Source organism: Mirounga angustirostris, unplaced genomic scaffold, assembly GCF_029215605.1.
Source record: "Mirounga angustirostris isolate CCGP_5_RB_7025 unplaced genomic scaffold, mMirAng1.0.hap1 SCAF_2, whole genome shotgun sequence".
Lineage (NCBI taxonomy): Eukaryota > Metazoa > Chordata > Mammalia > Carnivora > Phocidae > Mirounga > Mirounga angustirostris.
Window position 1 is genome coordinate 27,278,451 of NW_026991710.1, and position 26,979 is coordinate 27,305,429.

Below are 26,979 nucleotides of genomic sequence, written 5' to 3' on the forward strand. Positions count from 1 at the left end.
TTATACCATATGCTTCCAAATACATGACATTCTGAAAAAGGCAAAATATGGAGAGAGTAAAAAGATCAGTGGTTGTTCTAGGGGAGAGGGAGGAAGAGCACAGAGGATTTTTAGGGCAGTGAAACTATTCTGTATGATACAACAATAGTGGATACGTGTAATTATACATTTATCAAACCCCACAAAATATACAATATATATATATTCCTACTTTTAGGAATATCTCTATACTAAACCACCCTTCCCATCTATGCTCATCCTCCAGAGTTCCAAATATAGTAATTAGAGTACATGCATCTAAATTGTTTTTGAACTATTCATTTATTTATTAAATATAGTGTATCATGTTTATGCCAGGCATTATTCCACGCACAGGAAATATAGCTGTAAACAAAGACAAAATCCTTGCCCTTGTGAAGCTTATATTCTGTTCTAATGAGTGAGATGGATAATAAACAAAAAATATAGGATATGTAATTCAATGTCAGATACAATTGCCATGAATTAAAATGGAGCAGGAATAAAAAAGAGAAAAGTCTGGAAGAGAAGAAAAGTCTGGCAAGACATTTCTAGGGAGGTTACAGTCTTCCTAGGAGAAGAACATAAACAAGAGCATCAAAACCTCATGCCAGGAGCTGGAACTTTTAGGAAAATTAGAGGCCAGTGTGACCGAATGAGAGAATTTTGATTATAGTAGTAGGAAATTAATTCAGAAAGATATGGATAAGACCTTAAATATTTGTCATTAAGAACTTCTTTTCATTATAAAAGACCTTCAGTCTAAGAACTCTAAGTGCTATCATATTGGGTAACAGGTTCAACCACATTTAGTCAATTACTCAATTCCAGGCTCTATTAAGAGTAGTTTTAGAGTGTTGAAAAGGTCAGTAGCAAAGAATTTTAAAACAGAATAATTCAGAAAGCCTAGATGTGTTCTCTAAAATTTGGAGGACAAAGGAAATTTTACTTGCATGTCTGACAATTTCCAAAGAAAGCAAGCTGATCTCCCACAGATGATAGTGGATATGTTGGGATTTGCCATTGAGCCAATTGTGGACTCTTTGATAGCAGTCTCTGAGTAATATTGAAAATGTTCCTGCCTAAGAGGATTTATTGCTAAGAGTAAGAAAATCTCATTAAAAAGAGGCTTAAGGTGTCATCATGTATAAAATAGGCATAGGTCAATGGTGGGGTTGGAGGAATTCAGGAGGAAGCATTGCTCATGTCAAGGAACTGAAAGCCGAGGTCCCCAGTGGTATTCGAGGGTAAGAGAACCTCTGAAGAATGCCATAAAACTTATTTTCCATGGGAAAAAGAAGGAACAGCATAATGCCAGATTAGTACTGTTCCAGTGCAAGTATACAACTCCCAGAATAAGAGTAAAATACAATTCTATTTATGTATTTATTTAGGCTCTCACAATCCCTTTAAAATTTATTCATAGGGGGTAATTTCCATGCCTTGGATGGAAACTTTGGAAAGCTTCCTGACCTGTTAGGTAATAGACAATGCTATTCCCTCTTTATAGTGTAAAGACAGTCTCCATTCTAAAATTAGATTATCTTTTTTGAAGATGGTAATCCATAATTATTTAATTATAAGAAATCTCCCAGTAAACACATTTTCTTCCCCATGCCCTGAAATTGGTAGTTCTTTGGCCCACTCCCTGGTTACATCGGCTCTCCCCGTAGCTGGGGATTCCATGGCTGTCTGCTCTCTGGATCTGTGAGTGGTTAAAACAGCTTCTTTCTCCTAGGTTGTTTGGAAATTCCCATCTCTGGGCATCTCTTACTATTGTCAAGATCAGATGTACCACCTTCAGTCGTCAATAATTCAGCATTTACTACGTGTTTCTTGATGCTGTTGTCTCTCCCTTTCTTCCATCGTCTCTTTGGGACAGGACACTAGACAGTCGTATGCTAGCTCTCATGAATGCTCACCTCTCACACACCTTTCCTGGTTGAACTCACATATTTCTTGGCACAACAAATTCTGGGAAGACATGCCCATCTCAATCAGTTTATATTTTGCCTTTATGTGTTCCCAGAGGCTGTCAGTACTCAATTCAAATTCAGAAAAACAAATCACCTTCTCTGAAGCAAATTAAAAGATGTCTTAGAGAAGAGACTTAATAAACTTTGGGAAACTTGATAAAAATATCAATATCTGCTAAATCAGCATCTCAAATAAGGGGTGAAGCATCTAAAATTTTTAATGTACTCCCCTCAGTATTGTAATCCATACCAGAGTTTGAGTGAGATTAGTTTTTCCACAGCTTTCTTTTTCTTTTTTCTTTCTTTGTTTTATTTTAACTCAGTCATCCTTTCATCTGTCAACAATTTTAAGACACATAACACCAATTGTTAAAACCAATTTAGTGAAAGGAGGGCATGCACTTTGCTATAAATTTTTCCTAACATTACATATTTTTCCTCCATATGTTATTTTGCCTTATGAGAGTTAACAGAAGTAATCAAATGTAAAAATGGTATTTTTATTAAAGAGGAAAAGCCATGGCATTCGTTTGCAATGTACTTAAGAGCTTCCCATGTAAAATCTGAAACTGGCCACTGAATGTGGAGGACAGGGAGAGAGCAAAGAATGAGGCAGGCCACTCCTGGTTGATAGGTGCTGGTTTAATAAGCAGGGGAACTTACATATGAGGCTTGTCTTGGGTGGCCACAAGATGAGAAGATTCAAATACCTACCTACCAATTCTTAAAAGTTTATATAAAGGGGGCGCCTGGGTGGCTCAGTCGTTAAGCGTCTGCCTTCGGCTCAGGTCATGATCCCAGGGTCCTGGGATCGAGCCTCGCATCGGGCTCTCTGCTCCACAGGGAAGCCTGCTTCTCCCTCTCCCACTCCCCCTGCTTGTGTTCCCTCTCTCGCTGTGTCTCTCTCTGTCAAATAAATAAAATCTTTAAAAAAAAAAGTTTATATAAAGGCCTTAACTAGGTTCAGTCACATATGCCCTCCAGATGGTCTCAGCATCACATTAGTACCTCAAGGCTATGTCTTGGTCAGTTCTTGGACAAGGCAAGCAGAACTTCCCCCAACACATGACTCCTGGAGAATATGATGCCATAGCTATCTGTAGCTTTCATTAAACTGCCCATCAAGTCTACTAATAGTTACACCTGCACCCCTGTGGAAAATACCCTTGTAAGCCAGCAAAGTGCTCCCTGAACAGCCAAGCATAGGTAAAGATATCTGACACTACTGAGAAGGATGAGATGTATTTGTGGATTTCTGTAAATAATCAAAGGAAATCCAGATGGGATATTATCCTGCTGGAAAGTATATATAATTAAAGATGTAGTCACTTATTAAAATATATTCTCAATATATACTTATTCCATATATTATATATGTGGGCATAAATAAAGGAAGAAAATATAAACATCTATTAATCTTCTTACTAAAATAATACTTAAACTTCTTACTACAAAAAATGGTGTGAACAAAGTGTTTCTTCGGATGTTCTGTCTGCTGGTACTGAGCACTTTCTTTAGCTATTCACAAAGGCAAGTAATCAAGCCAAAAGAACAGCAGTATCACTACCATAAAATTACTTGCTTCCAGTGGGTAGGGTACTGGCTCTGTGCAGCTTGCTACAATATTTGCTGTTTTCTCAGAAAGTGCTGAGCATTTGGACCTGGGTTGCTCGTTTGTGATGCAAACCCACTGCATGAGTAGTGTCCATCTGGGCTCATTGTCTTGCCCTGGTGAGACTTGCAGGCAAATGAAACCAATGTAAATATGCTGATACTTTTATTGCCTGCTATGCTGTAAGTAATAAATTCCTTTATCTCTGAACCAGAGGTCTTGTATTATCTCTCAGAAGCCATGAAACTATGAGCTAACTTTTTACTTTTGTAGGGTAAAGTCTTGGACACTTTATAGTCCTTGATTTATTCCTTAACCAGTCTTACTCATGGACTATTTTCAGTCTAAAGTGGAAAATTTTGAGTTTACTTCTCAGTAAAACGAGAAAAATACTAGCTGTCATATAGTGTTTAAGCAACGTACTGGATTTCTATTATTGCTGGAACAAATTACCACAAGCTTATGGTGGCTTAACTAAGGGTTCTAGAGGGGAGGGGGGTGGGAGGATGGGTTAGCCTGGTGGAGGGCACATTTTGCATGGAGCACTGGGTGTTATGCACAAACAATGAATCATGGAACACTACATCAAAAACTAATGATGTAATGTATGGTGATTAACATAAAAATAAAAAATGAAAATAATAATAACAAATTTATTATCTCATAGTTCAGGAAGTCAAAAGTCCAAAATTAGTCTCACGAGGGTACAGTCAAGACATTGGCACTTTGGAGACCCTTGAAGAGAATTTGTTTCTTTGCCCTTTCCGGTTCCCGGGAGACATCTGCCAGCCTTGTCTCATCACGGCCCCTTCCTCCCAACGGAATCACTCCAACCTCTGTTTTTTTCGCCATAGTTCCTTGTCACTCTGGCCATCTACTTTTCTTTTGTAAGGACCCTTGTGATTACATCAGACCCACCTGGATAATCCAGGATAACCCACCCTTGTTCAAGATTCATAACTTAATTACATTGCCAAGTCCCTTTCCCATGTATGATATCATCTTCACAGGTTTTATAGCTTAGGACATGGCCATCCTTGAGAGGCCATTATTTGGTCTACCACAAGGGGTTTAAAGATGCCAAGAAGTCCAGCAAAGGCCCAAAGTTGACCATCTAGGAGTGACTTCAGGGGAAATTTTTAAGGGATTCACAGACCTTTATAAATCTCCAGAGGGCCTGAGGATCTAAGAATAAGAAATAAAACTTAATACACAGGGATTCTTAGGACATAATTAAGATTTAGCTACACCATATTCACACATGAAGGCAATTGTGACATTCTTCTTAGAGCAATAGTGATGGGATAGACATGTGATCAAAAGTAAAGGATTTGAATTCTATACACATTATTACCTGTGTGTCTTCAAAAAAACTATGTAACCTAACCTAATTGATTCATTCACTAAAAGGTATCAATACATCCATCTGGTTGAATTTTATAAGAATTTACTGGGTAAAAACACATTATTAATTATAATGCTATACAAATATTTATTTGTATCATGGCACTTATATATTATAATTAAAAATACTATAATTTAGTGTATGTGAATATATTTCTATTACACATTACATTATTATAGAAAGATCCAATATTGTAAATTACCAGTCAATACCTAATTGGATAGCATTTTTGAATACATTCTTTAATTTAAAAATGATTGAAAATAAATAAATAAATAAATAAATAAAAATGATTGAAGTCTCTCGTTAGCTCATATTTGTATTGCAGTAACAATTTTCTTCATTTTTTTCAGGTTTTTATTTATATTCTAGTTTGTTAACATATATAGTAAAATTGGTTTCAGGTGTAATTTTTCTTGTTTTTTAAAGAAACTCCTATATTGAGGGGCACCTGGATGTCTCAGTTGGTTAAGCGTCTGCCTTCGGCTCAAGTCATGGTCCCAGGATCCTGGGATCAAGCCCCACATCGGGCTTCCTGCTCAGCAGAGAGTCTGCTTCTCTCTCTCCCTCTGCTTCTCCCTTCACTCATGCTCTCTCTCATGCTCTCTCCTTTCTCTCTCTCAAATAAATAGGGGGGTGGGAGGGATGGGGTGGCTGGGTGATAGACATTGGGGACGGTGTGCTGTGGTGAGCACTGTGAATTGTGCAAGACTGTTGAATCACAGATCTGTACCTCTGAAACAAATAATGCAATATATGTTAAGAAAAAAAAAAAGAAGAAGAAGAAGAAGATAGCAGGAGGGGAAGAATGAAGGGGGGGAAATAGGAGGGGGAGACGAACCATGAGAGACGATGGACTCTGAAAAATAAACTGAGGGTTCTAGAGGGGAGGGGGGTGGGTGGATGGGTTAGCCTGGTGATGGGTATTAAAGAGGGCACACTCTGCATGGAGCACTGGGTGTTATACACAAACAATGAATCATGGAACACTACATCAAAAACTAATGATGTAATGTATGGTGATTAACATAACAATAAAAATTTTAAAAATAAATAAAATAAAAGTGCCAGAGAGCTTTCAGTATATTATCATTTAAATAAGTAACAAGGATAACTAATTTGTTGAATGAGCTGGACAAAATGGAGTATGAGCAAAAACTACTTTTTTTTTTTTCACCATTGCTTTTTAAACTTATTCTGTCGACTGGTTCCTGACCTTGAATGAAATCTAGCTCACACCTCATAGCTTATATGATCACCTTTAGATATGAGTAAATAGTCTTATTTGTTCAGACATTAAAAGTTCAGGAAGTCCAAGACTCAATTTCTTTTACCTCCAGCTTGAACCTGACTCAGGTCTAGAAGTGTATGGTAGGGAGGGGGACATTTCCAGTCTTACTTTGCCTTTCCCACATTCTTTCCTCCCTATTCATCTGCTGTTCTTCCTCTGTTCTACAAGGCTGATTTTTATTTTTTGTAATTGAAGTATAATTTACATGCATTATTATATTAGTTTCAGGTATAAAATATAACGATTCAACAACTCTGTACATTACTCAAAAGAAGTATACTCTTGATACCCTTGAGCTATTTCACCCTTCTCCCCACCCCGAAGAGCCCAAACAATCTTGAGAAAGAAGAGCAAATCCCAGATTTCAGGTTATCCTACAAAGCTGTAGTAATCAAAACAGCATGTTACTAGCATGAAAAATAGACACATAGATAAATGGAACAGAATAGAAAGCCCAGAAATAGACCCATGCTTACATGGTCAGTTGATCTTTGCTTATTTTTGAAGAATGGGTAATTGAGGGTTTAAGAGCAAAGTGCAAAATTTAGGATGTGAGTGTGTTTATAGTACAATACAGGCCGTAGAATGCCCTCAGATTTGGCAGATTTTTAAATGTAGGCTTTTTTTTTTTTTTCCCCCTATGGAGTTTCTTTTGTTTATTCTCACGGGTACTTACCATGTGCATTTCCTCGAGGTGAGATATGTCTCCTCTAGAATTCCTGACCTCTGATCTACATCTCAGTCCTTAGATTTAGTGTTTAAGTCCACACAGATTCCTTATCCTAGAAATACCTTATTCCTCTGTTCAGATCTTTGGGGAAGACTTAATTTCATGATTCTAGCCTCCCAGATGCTACATGTGCCCTCCAGTAGTCACTTGTTTTTGACTTCATTGGTGCAACGTGAAGTGCTCCAGCTGTTTCTGTACTTGTCCTGCTTTGGGGGCTGCTCGAGACTCACTCCTGTTTTTAGTTTTCCATATCCAAGTAAAGTATTGGTTCTATGCCCACTAAACTCTGTGAAATCTGCCAAATAATACAAATGCAAGTAGTTAGAGAACAGAGAAATCAATGCCACTTACGGAAATCAGAACTCTCAAAGAGAGTGGTATGTGAAATTGATTGAACTTGTACAAAAGAGACTGAATAGCAATGGCATGCTAGGTCAGAAAGTTTTTGCTGGTTTTAAGAGTCCGAGCTTTATAATTAGGTAGCCTTAGGTTTGAATTTAATTTCTAGGATATATTTCCTGGTTGAATCTGAACCAGACACTTCCATTGCTTTGGCTTCCCTATCTTTTCTGTAAAAGATAGGTATTTCTTAAGGTTATTATAAATATGAAATTATTTAAGGTATGCAAGGACTTAATGCCTAGTTTATTGTAAATAGTCAATATATCATAGCTTAAGTCATACCTCGGTGGCTCAGTTGGTTAAGTGTCTGCCTTCAGCTCAGATCATGATCCTGGAGTCTTGGAATTGAGCCCTCCTATTGGGCTCCCTGCTCAGCAGGAGCCTGCTTCCCCCTCTCCTTCTGCCTTTCCCCTCCCCGCTCATGCTCACTCTCTCTCTCATACTCTCTATCTCTCTCAAATGAATAAATAAATAAATATTTAAAAACAATAAATAAGTCATAGCTTAAAATAAATATGGTAGAGTTTCTGGAGTTAGGATTTTCTTTCTTTATTTATTTGAGAGAGAGGGAGAGAGCGTGACATGGGCCTTGATCCCATGACCCTGAGATCATGACCTGAGCTAGAACCAAGAGTCAGACACTCAACTGACTGAGCCACTCAGGAGCCCCTGGAGTTAGGATTTTTAATTCATGCATGGATATGAAGAAATAGAAAACAAATATGATTTAATAGTGAGAGCTACATTTGGATGGGAACAATGAGTTCATCTTCCAGGTGCTCCCATACTACTTTGTACATTTCATTTTAATTATCTGGGCAGTCACTGATCTTGCCTAAAAAATTATGGGCTCTTTAAATGAGAAACAGTATCTTACTCATCCTTTATGCCTTGGCACTGATACATAGCAGTCTTTAAAAGGAATTTCCTGAATGAATACATTAAGGTATTATGAAATAATTGTTATGAGAAATTAAATATTGGCATGATTATCAATAACAGATATTGAGAAAGAAATAATGAAAGTGGTTAATTGGCAAAAGTAGCCTAGTGTTGGAATGTAGAACAACTTCAATGAGATAAAGATGAGCAATTAGAAAACTATTTTTCTAGATGTGACTCACAGTGACAGGATTCCAGACCAAGTGGCAGCATTGGATGTAAATAATCATCCAAGAGATAGTGTGGAGAGTAATGCATGATGAAGTGAAAATAGAATATAAAGGAAAAATTAAAATGTGAATTAATACTCCTAAAATGAAGAAGAGACATATTTGGAACCTAAGTGTGGGACTTAAGAAGCAAATTGACCTAAGAATAAACAATCAAATATTGGGGGGCAGAGCAAGATGGCGGAGGAGTAGGAGACCTGGATTTCATCTCCTCTCAGGAATTCAGCTGGATAGGGATCAAACCATTCTGAACACCTACAAACTCAACAGGAGATTGAAGAAAAGAAGAGCAACAACTCTCTCATCAGAAAAGCGACCACTTTCTGGAAGGTAGGACGTGTGCAGAAGTGAATCCGAGGTGATATTCAGGAGGATAGACGGCGGGGGAGGGGCCTCCGTTGGCCGCTTCTGGCAAGTGATAGAGCTGCGGAGCACAAAATCGGAACTTTTAAAAGTCTGCTCTGCCGAGGGACGTCACTCTGGTGGCTAAGCGGGGGGTGGAACCCTCCGGACAGTGTGGTCTCAGGACCCTCGGGGTCACAGAAAGACCGGGGGTGCCTGAGTGCGGCAGAGCTCCCAGGTAACGGAGTGGGGAAGCCGGCTGCAGAGGCGGAGCCCAGGCGCGGGCTCCCAGCTCGGGGTGGCCATAAACCGTGATCCGCGGCACAGTGGGCCTCTGCTCCTCCAGCAGGGACCCAACAAGCGGCAGATCCGGGGAGACTCACCTTCCTCCCCCGGGAGGAGCCGCGCGGGAGTGCACCGCAGGGATCTGCTGGGTTTGGAGACTCCACACGGGGTTGGGTTGATACTTTATGTGGAACACCCAAAAGACTCCACCCCAAAACTGCTAGAACTCATACAGGAATTCAGTAAAGTGGCAGGATATAAAATCAATGCACAGAAGTCAGTGGCATTCCTATACACCAACAACAAGACAAAAGAAAGAGAAATTAAGGAGTCGATCCCATTTACAATTGCACCCAAAACCATAAGATACCTAGGAATAAATCTAACCAAAGAGACAAAGGATCTGTACTCAGAAAACTATAAAATACTCATGAAAGAAATTGAGGAAGACACAAAGAAATGGAAAAACGTTCCATGCTCATGGATTGGAAGAACAAATATTGTGAAGATGTCAATGCTACCTAGAGCAATCTACACATTCAATGCAATCCCCATCAAAATACCATCCAATTTTTCAAAGAAATGGAACAAATAATCCTAAAATTTGTATGGAACCAGAAAAGACCCCACATAGCCAGAGGAATATTGAAAAAGAAAAGCAAAGCCGGCGGCATCACAATTCCGGACTTCAAGCTCTATTACAAAGCTGTCATCATCAAGACAGCATGGTACTGGCACAAAAACAGACACATAGATCAATGGAACAGAATAGAGAGCCCAGAAATGGACCCTCAACTCTATGGTCAATTAATCTTCGACAAAGCAGGAAAGAATGTCCAATGGAACAAAGACAGTCTCTTCAACAAATGGTTTTGGGAAAATTGGATAGCCACATGCAGAAGAATGAATCTGGACCATTTCCTTACACCACACACAAAAATAGACTCCAAATGGTTGAAAGACCTCAATGTGAGACAGGAGTCCATCAAAATTCTAAAGGAGAACACAGGCAGCAACCTCTTCGACCTCAGCCGAAGCAACTTCTTCCTAGAAACATCGCCAAAGGCAAGTGAAGCAAGGGCAAAAATGAACTATTGGGACTTCATCAAGATAAAAAGTTTTTGCAAAGCAAAGGAAACAGTCAACAAAACCAAAAGACAACCGACAGAATGGGAGAAGATATTTGCAAATGACATATCAGATAAAGGGCTAGTATCCAAAATCTATAAAGAACTCAGCAAATTCAACACCCAAAGAACAAAGAATCCAATCAAGAAATGGGCAGAAGACATGAACAGACATTTTTCCAAAGAAAACATCCAAATGGCCAACAGACACATGAAAAAGTGCTCAACATCGCTCAGCATCAGGGAAATCCAAATCAAAACCTCAATGAGATATCACCTCACACCAGTCAGAATGGCTAAAATTAACAAATCAGGAAACGACAGATGTTGGCGGGGATGCGGAGAAAGGGGAACCCTCCTACACTGTTGGTGGGAATGCAAGCTGGTGCAGCCACTCTGGAAAACTGTATGGAGGTTCCTCAAAAAGTTGAAAATAGAGCTACCATATGATCCAGCAATTGCACTACTGCGTATTTACCCCAAAGATACAAAAGTAGGGATACGAAGGGATACGTGCACCCCGATGTTTATAGCAGCAATATCCACAATAGCCAAACTATGGAAAGAGCCAAGATGTCCATCGACAGATGAATGGATAAAGAAGAAGTGGTATATATATACAATGGAATATTATGCAGCCATCAAAAGGAATGAGATCTTGCCATTTGCAACGACGTGGATGGAACTGGAGGGTATTATGTTGAGTGAAATAAGTCAAACAGAGAAAGACATGTATCATATGATCTCACTGATATGAGGAATTCTTAATCGCAGGAAACATACTGAGTGTTGTTGGAGTGGGGAGTGGGGTGGGAGGGATGGGGTGACTGGGTGATAGACACTGGGGAGGGTATGTGCTCTGGTAAGCGCTGTGAATTGTGCAAGACTGTTGAATCTCAGATCTGTACCTCTGAAACAAATAATGCAATATATGTTAAGAAAAAAAAAAAGAAGGAGAAGAAGGTAGCGGGAGGGGAAGAATGAAGCGGGGGAAATCGGAGGGGTAGACGAACCATGAGAGACGATGGACTCTGAAAAACTAACAGGGTTCTAGAGGGGAGGGGTTTTGGAGGATGGTTTAGCCTGGTGGTGGGTATTGAGGAGGGCACATTCTGCATGGAGCACTTGGTGTTATGCACAAACAATGAATCATGGAACACTTCATCTAAAACTAATGATGTATGGGGATTAACATAAGAATAAAAATTAAAAAAAATCATATATTAGTATTTGGACTTTGAGACAACATCCAGGCATTTAAGTGTAAATTTCTTTTCCAAATTTGGAAATACAAACGTAGAGAACTAATTAAGATAAAAATCAACATGTAGAGTTGTTACTGAAAAAGCGACAGCTGTAATGTGAGCTTAGATTAATTGGGGAGAATTATATAAAGTACATTTTCAAAAGCAGGAAATCAACAGTGACCTCTGAATTCTGGTTAGACTTAGTGACTAAGAATGCTACCGCTTATTGAGTGTGTGGTGCGTGCCAGGTAAAGAGAGAAACTGGGCTTTGGAGAAGATAAGGAATTTGCCTAAAATCACACCACTAGTAAATGCTACCAAATGGAAGATCCAGGAATCAGCCTCACTCTGTCTCAAAATCTCCTTTTCCCTACCAATTATAACAAAGGCAACATATATGGAATAGACAAAAGAAGGAAGGTAAACCCAGGTTTTAATGGAGATGAATGTTTTAAGAATATATTATTAAATGTAGAGGCTGAAATGGCCACAAAAAGTTGAGGTTGATAAATATAAAATGTGATAAAATGACCAAGCTGCCCAAACTGCCTTGAATGGCCATTGGAAAACTGTGCAGCTCTCTTTCTGGCCATCAATAAATAACACTTATGTTAGCCATGTCTTTATTAATGATTAAAATCTTCAGGTCTTATAAACAGTCTTCTTCAGCAGTACCTCTAGCAAATTCGTCTTGAAAGATTTCCACAGCCCTGCACACTGAAGGGCTCATGTAACTGACAAGGTAACGACAGGGGCAATTTTAAACCGTTAAAAGACTGCTGTATTTGATCTTGCCCAATGCTGATTTCAGCAAAAGAAGGGGAAATGTTCATTATGTCAAAAAGAATGTAAAGCACAAAATATGATGCCAGTTTCTGAGACCTTTCCATCCAAATCCTCTCCTACCAAATGGCAGGAATATGTTAAAATTATAGTCACAGAAAACAAAGTAAATGTTGGTTCATCTCAAGCTAAGAAAGTAGTTACTGTTAACAAGCTTTGCAATTTTACAAATCCCCATTTATGTATAACAGTACACAATTTTATTTTATTTTATTTTATTTAAGATTTATTTATTTATTTATTAGAGAGAGAGAGCATGAGACGGGGGAAGGGCAGAGGGAGAAGCAGACTCCCCGCCGAGCAAGGAGCCCGATGTGGGACTCGATCCCGGGACTCCAGGATCATGACCTGAGCCGAAGGCAGTCGCTTAACCAACTGAGCCACCCAGGCACCCAACAGTACACAATTTTATATTAGCCAGAAAAGATGACAGGGAAAGGGGTAATGTTCACTGCAATAAAAATGATCTTTGCTTATATGAGGCAGGTTTTATTCTTTGATTTTCAATTTGATTCAATGCTTAACCTAATGAAAATGCTACAGCAAATAAAATGCATTTCCATTGCACAATCATTTGTGACTTTGTTTAGACTAGCTGTGAATAACTCCAGTTTTTCCTAAATGAAGTTATTTAGTTGTCTCATATCAAACCACTTGCTATGTTGCAAACAACAGAAGAGAAGAGGTTAATTTAGAACAGCATTAAGGAAAAAAAAAAAAGTTCAACAAGGGAAAATGCAAGGTTTAGTCAAAATGGACAATTGGGAACAAATGGCAAGGAGCTAAATACACTAATTGAAAACCAGGAGGGACATTTTTCCATTTCTTTCTTTTTTAGTGCACTGATTAAAAAAAATAGTTAATTAGTACACATCATCAGATCTACTCCACACTGGGAGTTTAACCTTGTAATTTTGTCATTTTTTAGAGAAGTCGGGTGTTCAATGAAAGCACCATTAAGTTATAAATGCATAATGATGTGTATCGTCGATAGACCAGAGACTACTCAAAACATTCCTTTGTAAATTTTGCATATTTCCAGCATTTATCTACCACTTCGTGTTTACCAAGTGCTTTATTCTTGTTCAAGAATCTATTTTCCAAAATCATGTGTAAATATTCTTTTCCAAAGGCTATTACAACACACAACGGTGACAGTTCTTAATTTTTCTTTAACAGTTGATATCATTTACATTATTTAACCCAATTTCTCTCAATTTTATAGGTAAGTTATATAGAACTCCCTGATTCAACAATTAATTATCCATTGTCTATATGTGAATGTACATGCTAGGTCTTTATCTTTTCAAGGACTTTTATAACCTCTTGGAGGAACCAGATTTCTCATCATGTTGTTACAATAAAACAAGGCAGTTGAAACTTAGCTAGGTACTTAAACCTACATTAATGCTGTGTGTCTTCAAGAATACCCTCTGGCAAAAAAAAAAAAAAAAAAAAAAGAATACCCTCTGGCATTTACTACCACATTCAAAATATTCTCAACTCATAACCTTCCAAGGACGAGACGACTGCATGCCGAGGACTCACAATAATAAGAAACGGCATTAGTTGAGTGTGCATCCTGCATCAAGCATTGTGATGAGCGTGTTTATCAAGTACTCACCTTTTAGGGACTGATCATAACTTCATAAGGCAGCTGTTATAATGACTTAATGACTTCCCATTTTCCAGTAAGAGAACTGAGTTTTAGAGAATCTAAATAATTTGCCAAACATTATATAACTAAATGAGGTGGAGCTGGGATTCACATTCATATAACCTGAATCCAGACTCTTATTTTTGCCCTAATGAAATATACTTCCTCCCCATCACATTGGGGATTTGGAAGGCCTCGCTATTTAGACAAGTGCTATTTTAGTTTAGCCATCCTTTGACCACCCTAATTACAATAAAGAGGACAAGCAGAGCCAAGATTTACTCCATTAGGTGGAAAGAATAATTTCCTATCTTCCTCTGTCCATAGGCATCATCTCACTTTGGCTCATGAGACACCTGAGCCAACAAAAATACATACATACATACATACATACATACATACATACATACATACATACATACAATAATCCAAGCAGAACGGTTTCAGCCTTGCCCAGCTTCTGTATATGTCAGGAGAGCAGCTGTTGTTGCGATGGCCAGATTCTCTGGGGACGCCTTGGCTGTGACTACCCATATTATTATGACTGCAGATTGCAGTTTGGCAAAGAGAAAGCATATTCTGACCAGGGCAGGTGAAGGAGAGAGGGTCGTGCATTCAGAGTATTGGGAAATTATGAATTTCAGAGTTGGAAGGGCTCTTAAAGTTTACTATCCCTTTATATCAACAGCATCTGACCCAATCCAGTTAGATCATTACGCTTCTCATCACATTACTTTCTCTTGCTTCAATCGCTGATTCATTCTTACCTTCTGAACCAGTCCAATCTAGGTACCTAGCCAACCCTGACAGATCTGGCAGCGTTATTTCAAGCTGAATCGCCACCCCACTGCATTGGTGTGGGTCACAGACACTGACAATCTTAAAAAGTTAGTTTCCATTCTTATCCTTTCGCCCTTGCCAAATTTCACTCCCTTGCCAGGCGTTCACCCCTGCCATTTTCACCCAGTCTTTCGAACTGGACTTGTGTTTTGTTTCCTTCTTCATGAGTTTTTCCACATTAAGCTTGAGTCCTGCCTTAAGCCCCGGGGCAATGGACTAGGTCACCCACCAGATGACTTCTGGAAGTTGAACAGTTTTATTCTGACTCCCATGTCTCTACTAGTGAAACTGATTTTACTTAGATGGACCTATTACACCACGACTCTCACTTATAATAATTATCACTTCCACAATATTCTACTTGCCGCCCCTGTGCACTTAAACAGTGCTACAAGATCCAATTGGGCAATGGTCCCCGGTGTGATCTGGACTAATGTTCACACACATTTGAGGCCCTCCATAATGGCAGATTGTTTTCCACACTTGATCTTAGCCAAAAGGCCGAAAAGCAATGGCAGATTGTTTTCCACACTTGATCTTAGCCAAAAGGCCGAAAAGCAATGGCAGATTGTTTCCTAGGTCCAGTCATACATTCTTTTTGTTCTTAATCATCTGTCATTTAGGTTTCAACATACCTCTCGGCTGCTCTTCTTACAAATTGATAAGAAGCAATTTTTTATTCTTCTTTGACTACAAAGAGCTTTTTTAAAATATCCTCCTGGACGTAAAAGAAGGACTCAACCTCAGGGAAAAAAAAAAAAAAAAAACACAATAAAACATGTTATACAAGGTGCAATACCCACAAAAATCATGACAGCAATACTCTTTTATTTTGAAATATATTTCCAAGATTTTGGAATAATCTCCTTTTTATCTTAAGGAAAACCCTTAATCTTATCAGCCAAAAGGTTTTAATACATGGCTTTTAAGCCCTTGGTTTTATCCAGAAAATAATCTATTTAGAAATAAAAGTGGCATTAGGAAAGTGGTTGAAGAGGCTTGCATGAACTTTCCGTAGTGCGTCAGTCTCTATACACTTAAAGAAATGAACCGTCTTTAAACAGTCTAATGGCTTTTAGAGGCACTCTAATAAAACAACACTTCCTTTCAGCTATTTGATGCACTAAATGTATTTCTGCTCCACTGGTTTCATGTTAAGTGTGCCTTTCTCCTAAATTGTTTTTCTATTTGCATATATATCTTTATAGCCATAGATATACAGTATATTTTGCACAATTAAAGGAAAAGGATTTTAAATCCAGAAAGTTCATGTGTATGAAGTATAGCTCCCAGAAACCCTGTAATATAGTTTCACAAACTGTTTTTTCTAATTCATGGCTTCTGTTTATTTCAAATGGTCTTTGTTTTTATTACTTGGATTCTGTGTTTATATGGGTTAATCTCAGAAGTTCATTTATATGCTTGTCATTAATAGTTAATATTTAATGAATACTTATTAATGGCTGATACTGTTCAAAATGTTTACATGTACTAATTTATCTAATACTCCCAGGAAATCATTAGAGTGGGTGCTACTGTTATTCTCATTTGATAGGTGCAAAAAGGAAAGAGAAGTTAAATAGTGCATAGTTGCACCGCAAGATAAGCAAACTATCCCAGAGATTGTGCAAGTGAGAGAGCCACATGATAAACCCTGTCCTCAGGTCAGACCTCATAGCTTTAGCCTCTGCCTTATGCTGTCTTAGTTGATCGGAGAAACTTACTAACTCATGCAAGGCCTCTTAAGTAGAATTTTAACCCAATTCTTCTAACTGCAATTCCAGCATCATGTCTATTTTACCATCAGAATATATGTCCTTCCTGATACGGTCATAGAACTGGGCATTGTAAAATAGTTTTGGCAAGAAGAGTATCAAGATACCTTTTCCTAGCACTTCCCCCCTCACCACCGCTGTTGGTATGCCCAATTGGAGAAACTATTTGGAAGCATTTTGTTAATCTAGAACCTCTGCATTTGGATAAATATATTTGGATTGGGGGAGGGGAAAAAGTTCTTTTTCTGCTTTGTGATGTGTTCTGCATTGCCTTCTCCTTGCTAGTATGTAATGTGGAAACTTTAAGCAAAAGGGCAGATATCCTAGGCTTCAGATCTAGTTAAAAGCAGAAAATGAATGTGAAAACCAATGAAGATCTTTCTTATTTATTTAAAAAATTAGAGCATGACTCTCAGCACTCAGAGCAAAATTCAACCCCAATGGTTTAAGCTATCACATTGGAGACAATAGCCATGATACCCTTATTATATATTTACACTTCTAGTGTGTATTAGGCATTGTATCAAGTCCTAAGGTTAAAAAAGGAAAAAGAGAAACAGGACAGGGATTTTATTATGCTTTCACCAGTAAGGTATAAAGGAAAAAATACTGCAAGTTTGAAGTAAGGCACACTGTCCCCTGGCAGAGAGCAAGAAAAACTCTAAACACTTACACATTAGACCTCTTCACAGACCATACTGGCTGGTCTTTTGCTGGTTCCTTTTCTTTTCTTCAACCTTCTATTGTTGGGTTTAGCTCTTGGACAGTTCATAGCCTTAAATCTCCTAATTTTTTTCTCTGGCATAGACCTTTTATCTCCTCTGTACTCCAGACTCATATCTCCATTCTCAAACCTAATATAGCCAAGTCTGCATTCCTAACTTATTCCCTGTTCCCCAAATTTGGTCCACTCACAGTGTTCATACATTAGAAAATTGATTTTCCCAATTTCTCAGTGAAAAACAAAATGAAACCCGAGACTCATCTATGAATTCTCTCCCAATCCACATTCTATGGGTCAAGAAATTCTGTTCATGCACCTTTTACAATAGATCCAGAATATGAAGGCTTCCCACCTGGTTCATTCAAATTGTGCCCTGGTCCCAGCTGCCCTCCTTTATGGCCAGGATGACTGCAATATCTCTCTAATCAATTGCCCTGCTTCCACACCTGTTCCCTACCCACACTCTCCTCTCAAAATGCTACAGTGATTTTTTTTCAATTGTAAGTCAGACATGTGCCACTGCTCAGATCCTGTTCTCGGTTCCTTATTTCTCCCAGAGTAGATGCTAAATTCTCTAAAATGGCCTACATGGTTCAATATGATCTGGGCAACATTACACTTCTCACCTCACCTACTTCCCTCCTCATTCATTGCAGCCACAGTGACCTCCTTGCTACTTTCAGAATATGTCAGGAAAGCTCTTACGTGATGGATATTTCACAGATTATTCCCTTTGCCCTAAATGTTCTTCCTCCCACAGATAACTGCATGGTTTGCTCCCTAACTGCCTTCAGTCTTCATCAAAGTCATCTTTCACTCAAGCCTGCCCTAACTACCTTATACTAAGTTAGCATCACTCTCTTCAGGTCCAGAAGCACTCTTCATTTTCTTGCACTTCTTTATTTTCTCTATTGTACATATTATACTCTAATATATGTTACATGCTAATTACTGTTCTAAGAATGCTGCATATATAAATTAATTTAATCCATACAATAACTCTACTAGGTCAGAAACATAGTCCGCACCTGAAAAATGAGAACATTGTGACACACAAAAAATTAAGTATCCTAACCAATTTACGTTGCTAGTAAGTGGCTCAGCTGAAATTCACAACAGTCTGACTTGAGATTCAGTTCTCTTAATTACTGTGCTGTGCAGTTTCTAGGAGGCAATATGGAGTTTACTAGACTAGAACGGTGGTATGTGCAGGCTTACCATGGGGACACCCAAGAAAGACACCTAAAGAAGGGAGTTTTCAGCTTGAAGTTTAGGAATTGGCAAGAGGATGCTTTCCAAAGTAGACAGAGTTCATTTTTGAAAGATACAGTGGTGTTAGGGGCGGGGAAAAGTGAACAGAGCTTCACAAGAAGAAGGGACAGAGTAAAGACAAAATGCTTGGCATGTACAGAGGATTTCATGAAATGATAGTATTACTTGACCATTAAAGCTGTCATAAGGAACCATGTATGCCATCTATATGACAGACAACATGAGAACAACTGGGAGTATGAAGCAGGGTTGTTCTCAGCAGGCCCTGAGAAAGGTAGCCATGTGAAAGAGTAGGATAGGAGACCCTTGGGGACTGAAAAGGAAGGAGAACAATAGAGGGTGATGTATAAATGAGGGAGTGTGAATGTGACCTAATCTCAAAAGGGAGTCCTGCATAATTGGTTTTGAAGTAAAATATATAAGGTAAAATAGCTACATTATATATCTCCTACAATGTTTTGGGAACGTTTTATTAAACTAAAGGTGCATTCCTAAATACACACAAACTGTATGGACTTTACCATGTTAGGCTATTCCCTAGGCAAGGGGAAGATGCCTGGGTGTGAGGAAAATCTTACCTTCTTATAGCCATGCCTTTTTAAGTGCAAGTCTTCTATTTCTGGCTTATACGTAATGAACATAATGAAGGTAAATAAGCTTAAATAACAAGTCAACAGAAATCTATGGAGGTCCTTAACAAGGAAATTTGCCTTTAGTGACTAAGAATTGAAGAAAACTAATTTGGTAGTAAAAAGACTATGAGGGCGCCTGGGTGGCTCAGTCGTTAAGCGTCTGCCTTCAGCTCAGGTCATGATCTCAGGGTCCTGGGATCAAGCCCCGCATCAGGCTCCCTGATCTGCGGGAAGCCTGCTTCTCTCTCTCCCACTCCCCCTGCTTGTGTTCCCTCTCTTGCTGTGTCTCTCTCTGTCAAATAAATAAAATCTTAAAAAAAAAAAAAAGACTATGAAATATTTAACAATTTATGAATGATTCTTTATTAGTAGAATGTGGTGTTATCTGTCCCACCAACACACAGTATTATTGTGAAGATCAGAGGATAAGGGGCGCCTGGGTGGCTCAGTTGGTTAAGTGACTGCCTTCGGCTCAGGTCATGATCCTGGAGTCCCAGGATCGAGTCCCGCATCGGGCTCCCTGCTCGGCAGGGAGCCTGCTTCTCCCTCTGACCCTCCCCCTCTCATGTGCTCTTTGTCTCTCTTATTCTCTCTGTCTCAAATAAATAAATAAAATCTTTAAAAAAAAAAAAAAGATCAGAGGATAAAAAGGATATTAAAAACACTTAAATTGGGGTGCCTGGGTGGCTCAGTCATTAAGCGCTTGCCTTCGACTCAGGTCATGATCCCGGGGTCCTGAAATCGAGCCCCGCATCGGGCTCCCTGCTGAGCGGGAAGCCTGCTTCTCCCTCTCCCTCTGCCTGCGCTCCCCCTGCTTGTGCTCTGTCACTCTCTCTGTCAAATAAATAAATAAATAAAAATCTTAAAAAAAATAAAAGACACTTAAAATTGTAAGTACAACAAGACTTGATGTACATAAATGAGTTTGAGATTTCTGGTTTAGATGAGCTATACCATCCAGAAATTCCTATTGCAGACCCTTTAACACAATGCTTTTGTGTATTTGCACAGTATATTTGTATGTATGTGTGTTTATGTGTGGATACCAGTTTTCCTCCCTTAACCATAATGGTAAACAGAATAATGAACCCCCCTAAAGATTTCTATATCTTAATTCCCAGAACCTATGTTATGTTACATGGCAAGCAGAAATTAAAGTTATAGCTGGAATTAAAGTCATGAATCATCAGACCTTGAAATGGGGAGATTGTGCTGGATTATCTGGGTGATTTAAATGTAATCACAAGGGTTCTATAAATTTGTAGAGGGATACAGAATAGTATGGATCAGAGGAATGCAGTGAGAAAGACTCCACTGTCCATTGCTGGCTTTTGAAAATGGAAGAGGGCCATGAGCCCAGGTAACAGGCAGACTCGATAAACTAGAAAAGCAAGGAAATGGCTCTCTCCTAGAATTTCCAGAAGGAACATAGCCCTGCCAAGACCTTTACTGTAGGCCAATGAGTCCCATTTCGGATATCTGAACTCCAGAACTTTCAGATAATAAATTTGTGTTGTTTTAGTTCCATCCACGTTGTGGCAAATGGCAAGATTTCAGTTTTTTTGATGGCTGCATAATATTCCATTGTATATATATGGAACTAGAGGGTATTATGCTAAACAAAATAAGTCAATCAGAGAAAGACATGTATCATATGATCTCACTGATATGAGGAATTCTTAATCTTAGGAAACAAACTGAGGGTTGCTGGAGTGGTGTGGGGTTGAGAGGGATGGGGTGGCTGGGTGATAGACATTGGGGAGGGTATGTGCTATGGTGAGCGCTGTGAATTGTGTAAGACTGTTGAATCGCAGACCTGTACCTCTGAAACAAATAATACATTATATGTTAAAAAAGAAAAAAAAAAAAAGAAGATAGGAGGAAGGGAAAAATGAAGGGGGGAAATCAGAGGGAGAGATGAACCATGAGAGACTATGGACTCTGAGAAACAAACTGAGGGTTCTAGAGGGGAGGGGGTGGGGGAGATGGGTTAGCCTGGTGATCGGTATTAAAGAGGGCACATATTGAATGGAGCACTGGGTGTTATACGCAAACAATGAATCATGGAAGACTACATCAAAAACTAATGATGTAATGTATCGTGATTAACATAACATAATAAAACAAAATTTAAAAAAAAACGTGTTGTTTTAAGCCACCAAATATGTGTTGATTGTTATAACAGCAAGAGAAAACTAATAACCATATAGATAACAGAATTTCCTGCATGTAGATTTTACATTGATGATTTTAAACTTAGACTTTTGGAAAATAAATTTTTGACAATGTGTTGCTATAAAGAGATATGAAATATTTCTCCCTCTCTTTTTTTAAAGATTTTCTTTATTTATCTGAGAGAGAGAGAGAGAGTGAGAGCACAAGCAGGGGGAGCAGTAGAGGGAGAGGGAGAAGCAGGCTTGCTGAGCAGGGACCCTGGCACGGGGCTCAATCCCAGGACCCTGGGATCATGACCTGAGCTGAGGGCAGAGGTTTCACTGATTGAGCCACCAAGGGGCTCCACAATATTTCTATACTTATTTCCCAAACTGAAGGAATAATTGCAGAGGAATATAACGTCTGCAGAGGCAATGGGAACATTGAATTGGTCAGCCAGTATGTGTGGAATTTACCAAGCTCTTAAGTTTGAGGGTTGTTATTGTTATTATTAGTATTATCAGTATTAGTAGTAGTAGTAGTTGTAGTAGTAGTATTTTGATGGAGAAGGAATACTTCTGGGAAAGGACACTTATCTTTTACTGAATAGAAATCACCCGCTTTTCTGTTAATTAAGGTCCTAGAGAGGAAAAAAAAATGTATAGCAGTTGTGAGGGAAACACAAAATCCATTTATTGTGAATTATTGTAATGGATGCAAAAACCCAGTTTTCTCTTGTGAGCAAAGAGAATTGCATATGTGACAAAAGAGAAACAATGTGCGAAGACCATGTTTATTTTTCTGGCTGTTTACAAAGCCAACAAAACACCCAACTGTGATGAGTTTTAATGTTATTATTGTAATGCTCAAAGAAAATTAACACTTCCAAGCACAGTGACTTTGTCATAAATGGGGAGGCAGAAAAGGAGGGGGAAAGAGAAAGAAGAGGGAGAGAGAGACTAAAGGAGACAATGGGTTCTGGCACCATCTGTCAGTGTGCTAATAGTTGCTTCTATAACAGCAGGAGGTTTAAGTCAAGAAAATCAGGCATTTGGATGATTCACTGTTGCATCAGATGTTGTTGTTTGCATTTTACTTTTGCTCATTATCTTTATTAGGTAAAGGCATTGGATATCATGTTGCTTATTCAAAGCAATTATTGAGTGAGGGAAAAAAACAAAATCTGCACATAGTATTTTAGAGACAAGTAAATGACAAAGGCAAAGAGAAAAGATGCTAAAATAGTAACATAATTTTATGTTGACATATTTAAAAATTAAAATTTGGAAAGAAGAGATTTTGAATATAAGAGAGTTGACACAGAATTGGGATTGCTATACCAATTGACTGTCTCCTTTTCCCATCTATCTAACATGAATTATGCTTAAAAATTAACAAATTCAAAAATTTTTATGGCATGTCATCAGCTCACCCATTCTGCATATTCTCAATTCGTTCCTAATATGACCTTTCCTAATAAGACCTTGACACTCTAGCTGGGATGGCTCAGTAAATGCTCCACGTTAGGCCTGTTTGTGTGCTTCCATCTCCAAGATAACCATGATTTCACATCCAGATTTTCTTTAACAGCCTATATGAAAATCACTGCCTCTGTGAAATTAGTTTGACATGAGTGATGAGTAGGTGTTAAATAATGGGATGTTTAATAATGTTAGTAATAGGTGTTAAGTGATGTTAAATAATGGGGATAGAGGAGGATACTTAGACAATGGAACATTCTGAAATTCAATGTGTAAGTAAGAACAGTGTGGTCAAGGTAATATTGAGAGGATGGATGATATAGAGTGAGTGTTTTGTTTTGTTTTTTGTTTTTCTTTGCTGTATTTCTTTCTTTTTTATTATGTTATATCACCATACCTTACATCTTAGTTTTTGATGTAGTGTTCCATGATTCATTGTTTGCGTATAACACCCAGTGCTCCATTCAGAAGGTGCCCTCTTTAATACGCATCACCAGGCTAACCCATCCCCCCACCCCCCTCCCCTCTACAACCCTTAGTTTGTTTCTCAGAGTCCATAGTCTCTCATGGTTCATCTCCCCCTCTGATTTCCCCCCCTTCATTCTTCCCTTCCTGCTATCTTCTTCTTCTTCTTTTTTTTTTTTTTTTTTTTGTGGAAAGAGCCAAGATGTCCATTGACAGATGAATGGATAAAGAAGATGTGGTATATATATACAATGGAATATTATGCAGCCATCAAAATGAATAAAATCTTGCCATTTGCAACTATGTGGATGGAACTGGAGGGTGTTATGCTGAGCGAAATAAGTCAATCAGAGAAAGACATGTATCATATGACCTCACTGATATGAGAAATTCTCAATCTCAGGAAACAAACAGGGTTGCTGGAGTGGTGGAGGGTGGGAGGGATGGGGTGGCTGGGTGATAGACATTGGGGAGGGTATGTGCTATGGTGAGTGCTGTGAATTGTGTAAGACTGTTGAACCACAGACCTGTACCTCTGAAACAAATAATACATTATATGTTAAAAAAAAAAAAAAATAGAGTGAGTGTTTTAAAGTTAGCAATAAAACCAAATAAACGAGGGGAAAAATACATTGTCTTTACCAAACTTCAGCCTCCTTACATATAAAACCACTCATAGTGCTAACCAAAATAAAACAAAACAAACCAACAAAGAAAAAAAAACCTTAGTGTTTATATGCATTTGAAAAGATATTCTGTTATCTCATTTCATCCAGCGACCAGAGAGGTGGTATTCCCTACCTTCATGCTCCCATTTTTAACATCTGATGCCCAATATTAAGCTACTCCCGTACTTTCTCCCACACGGTTCCCTGCTCCTAAATGTATGCCAATACCTTTGATAAGGATGGCTGCTCTGAATTTTAAGTTTCCTATCACAGTGGCGTATGGTAAACACTTAAAACATACTCAGTGAATGAATGAGGGAATGAATGATAGGTTGAAAGAATGAAAGTTAAGTATTCTTCTATTTGGATATTATTACATTCTCTTAACTAACGAGAGAACAGAACCAGTAGACTGGACTTTAAAAAGAAATGGATTATAGGCTGAATCATGGGCAACCTTAGCAATTCCTAGGGACATATAGGGATGTACATCATTTAGACTTAAAAATACTCATAATGGAATATAATATAATTGGAATATACAAAAAAAAAATGCAGCCTCTGTGGCTATTGGCTATAAATCTGAAAAGGTGGGCAAATCATTCGTTACCAGAGGGTGCACACCTTTATGAAAGGTAGCAAAAAAAAAAAAGTGTTTAAATTTTTGTATGTTTAATTTGTGTCTCTGTGGTCTTGATATGAAATTATTTACACTAGAGAACCAGGCATCTTTCCAAATTTTACAAACATGATGAATTACATTTCTAAAAGGAAATATATAGTGTATATTATACACCTTTAAGAAGACATAACAATTAGTCTGCACAGGTGTCCTGGAATAGGATGGTCAAGACAGCTAAGAAGGTAAACTAATAAGTCTTTATGAATTTTCAGGACAGTTCTAAATGAAAAAAAAAAAAAATCAAAAAATAATAAAACAAAACAAAAAACAAAACAAGATGAAGTAGTTAATGAATAAAATAGTCACTCAGCTGCATGAACTAATGAGCTATACATTTGTAAACTTGTTTTCCCTATACTATACTTTATAGACACAATAGAGACTCATTCATCCCACATACACTGACAACATTTTAATGTAGACTGTGACTCCTAAGGCAGTGAGAAATAAAACCAAGGAAGTGTCTCTTTTGTTGTTATTCAAACACAACATTATTTACAATGCTATTTCCATGTAGTTATTTGTGTGTGTGTGTGTGTGTATACATACCCACATGTACATATATACACACACATACTGGTATACATAAACACACACACATATATATATATGTGTGTGTGTGTGTGTATACACACATAAAAGAAAAAAGAATAGCAGACAAAGTCTTACGGGTAATGATTATATCCATTCCCTGTAAGACTGGTAACAATTAGTGTCTCAGGGATCACAATGCAGATGCTTAAAATGTGCATTTCCTTACTTACTGTTATATTCTAATGCAGTTTTTGTACCCTTTGCTTTAGATTTATTGCCATTGCCATGGTATTTCTTTAAAGACTGCATAATTTGATCTCCTGTAAGCAACCAGTGTACTACTTCCTAGAAGCAACTAGTCTGCTATCCTGAGGCCAAAACGTGAATCCCTAATTTGTAAACCTGCAGTGAAGCAAGTGTATAGTTCTTCAAAATAGGGGAAAATAACTCCTTTCCAAGTGGGAAGACATACAACAAAATACATTATTATAAAAAAAAAAATCTTGTAATTTATACACTTTGTGTTTTCTGAGACCATAGCATCTCTTGGACTCCAATATATGAGCAAAATTTCAGAGAGCCAACTGAATCTCTCAAATATAGCCCTGGATGAGGCCCTTCAATCCACCACATGGCATAATTCTTCCTTTCCCTTGGCTTGAAGTTTTCCCAAGTCTTACTTTGGAATTATATGATTTTGTTTCAGCATTATAGTTTGTCTGAGATGGGCTGAATCCCAAATTATTATTTAATGAAAATCTACTATATTACAAACCCACTTAGTACATTTTCTCATTTCTTTCTTGCAGCAAATTTACCAGGTAATCATAATTTCTACTGTAAAGGTAAAGAGAATTGGGCTTTGTAATATTAACTAACTGGTTAAGTTCTCAAACTTGATAAGCCACAGACATAGGATTCCAAGCTAAATCAGTATTCTTCTAATATCAACCTAGACAAGTAGGCCCTGGGTCTCCCCATTCCTCTTTGCAGTTTTGGAGTGCTTTCTTTGAAGGATGTCTCTCTCTGTAACCTGGAATATGGTAGAGATCAGAGCCATCTACAAATGGATACCAGTCCTATTTATTTCCATTAGAATACTTTCAACCCCCCACCTCACATTGTCCTCCTCCACAACTAAATGAGGCTGACCAGATAACAAAGGAGCTCCAAGACTCTCACCAGTGGAGTCCTGGTTCTAGAAGCATAATCTGGAAAGCAGAAAGCTCTCACTATCTAGTATATTATTTCTTTCACAAGATCCTTAAAATCAGACCATTAGAATGACAGTAATACTTCAATTTTGTGTTACAATCTATCAGTCACCTTGGATTTAAGACTCTTGTCCTTTGTCCATTTATGTTCTGACCTCAGGGCTACCTCAAGTCTACAGTGTTTACAATACAAAGGGACCTGACAACATCTTTTGTCCTGTGGGTTCCCACCACTTGCACCCAGGATAGTCACCTCACCACTTTTGCAGGTTCTATGTCATATGTCAATCAGTCCTCTAGAAGGAGTCATGCCTATCACTTCTTGTGGCTCTTAGGTTTTTTGTTCTTTAACACCAACAGACACTTATGATTGATGTCCTCTCTTCACTATCATCCATATGGGGATTGAACACTCTACTGGGTTAGTCTTA

General features: G+C 38.2%; 1 pseudogene; it reads left to right on the forward strand.

Moving 5' to 3' along the window:
• The first annotated feature begins 1,161 nt into the window (after positions 1 to 1,161).
• Positions 1,162 to 26,979, forward strand: part of LOC123841199 (transmembrane protein 183A-like) — a 114,434-nt pseudogene continuing 88,616 nt past the window's right edge.